Source organism: Cyphomyrmex costatus, unplaced genomic scaffold, assembly GCF_001594065.2.
Source record: "Cyphomyrmex costatus isolate MS0001 unplaced genomic scaffold, Ccosl1.0 scaffold73, whole genome shotgun sequence".
NCBI lineage: Eukaryota > Metazoa > Arthropoda > Insecta > Hymenoptera > Formicidae > Cyphomyrmex > Cyphomyrmex costatus.
Window position 1 is genome coordinate 123,550 of NW_017280300.1, and position 2,370 is coordinate 125,919.

Below are 2,370 nucleotides of genomic sequence, written 5' to 3' on the forward strand. Positions count from 1 at the left end.
GCTACCGAATCTCTAGAACATCATTTACTAATACTAAAACGTATGTTTAAATTAATGGTCGAAAATAGATTAAGTTTGCGATTTGATAAGTGTAAATTTTTATTTGCTAAAATTCAATATTTAGGTTATTCGATGACGCCCCAAGGTATAAGCCCAACCAACGCCGGAATCGAGGCTGTCTCGGGGTTCCCTGTGCCTTGTAGTGTGCGCAGTGTGCAGTGTTTTCTGGGGATGTGTTCGTACTTCCGCAAGTTCATAGAGGGATTCGCATTGATTGCTAAGCCACTATACGACCTCCTGAAAAAAATACTGCATTTGAGATTACCAAGAGGGAAGTAGATGCATTCGAGACTTTAAAGTCTAGATTAATTGCAGCACCGATATTGGCTCTCTACGATCCTCATGATATCACTGAATTGCATTGCGATGCCAGTTCCCACGGCTTCGGAGCCGTACTAATGCAACAGAAATCAGATCTTAAGATGCATCCTATATTCTATTTTTCGAAACGAACTACGCCAATCGAAAGTAAATACCATAGTTTTGAACTTGAAAATTTGTCAATAATATACGCGTTGAAACGATTCAGAATATATCTGGTTGGTATACCTTTCAAAATACTTACTGATTGCAACGCTCTTAAACTGACCCTTCAGAAGAAAGATATTAATCCGAGGATTGCTCGGTGGGTATTGGAGCTACAGAATTTTGATTATACGATAGAATATAGACCGGGTGATCGCATGAAACACGTAGACGCGTTAAGTAGATCTTTTACTATATGTGTTATAGAGGATAATCCATTTGAGTACAATTTGTCGGTATGTCAATCAAAAGACAAAAATATCAGTGAATTAATTAAGAAGTTAGAGAAGTCAGAAAGTCCGTTTTTTGAAATGCGTAATGGATTAATTTACCGAAAGAAGGATCGCAATCTTCTTTTTTATGTTCCTGAGAGTATGCAGAATAATGTCTTATTCATGTATCATGATCAGATGGGTCACCTAGGGGCAGAAAAAACCACAGATGCGATATTGAAGAATTATTGGTTTCCTAATCTAAAATCAAAAGTTAAAATTCATATTGCTAATTGCTTAAAATGCTTAGCATATTCGCCACCCTCCGGGAAAGCTGAAGGCACTCTGCACTCCATACCGAAAGGAAACACCCCTTGGAATACACTGCACATTGAACATTTAGGACCCATTGATAAGCAATGTACAGCAAAAAAATATGTATTCTTAATTGTAGACGCGTTTACTAAATACATTAGGCTATACGCTACAAAAACTACCGCAAGTAAGGAAGCTATCAGAGCTCTCTCCGATTATTTTGTTAAATTATAGCAAGCCTCGAGTCATCGTGTCAGATAGAGGTTCTTGTTTCACTTCGCAAGAATTTTTTAAATTTTATATGGCTCAAATTACTCGTGGGGATGCCGCCTTTCAGGACATATAACGTTCGATTCGAAATTTTTAATATTTTAGTAGTTATGCACCCCCGAAAGATGGACTTTGGTGGCTCGGGATCAGGAGACGCGGTAGCGTCTCCGGCCATGTTCAAAACCTGAGAGACGCTACAAGTCTCTTATCCCGAGCAACCAGAGTCCATTTTTGGGAGGTGAATAACTACCAAAATATAAAAAATTTTGAATCAAACGTTATATGTCCTGAAAGGCGGCATCACCACGAGTAATTTGAGCCAAAAAAATTTTAAATCGGTCAAGCCGCTCTGAAGATATAAGCGGTCGAAAAGTAGTGATTTTAATGAAAAATTAAGAAACGTCTCCTTCTCCTTCTCCTTCTTCTTCTTCTTCTCTATTCGCATTCAAAATTTTTCAAACCGCCATTTAAACTTTTCAACATCCTCTCTCACCTTTCACTCGCACCTACCATCTTCGGCCCACCGGACTTTCTCGTTATTACAACTTTTTAATATCCTCTCTCACCTTTCACTCGCACCTCCACCATCTTCGACCCACCGGACCTCCTCCACCCACCTCTCCCCCTCCCCCAACTAACCACCTCCGCGGGCCTTCTCTTTCGCCGTATTTCACTCTTTATCGTTATTACAACTATTTAACATTCTCTCTCATCTTTCACTCGCACCTCCGCCATCTTCGGCCCACCGGACCTCATCCACCCGCCCCTCTCTTTCGCCGTAATTCACTCTTTCTCGTTATTACAACATTTTAACATTCTCTCTCACCTTTCACTCGCACCTCCACCACTCTAATTAAAATAAGAACCCGACTGCTGACTGGTACGATAAATATTTAAAAGGAAAAATTTTGAAAAATTATCATATTTAATTGTAAAAAACTTCATTAAAAGAAATTTGTTTTAAATGAAGGTGATAAAGAAAATCGAT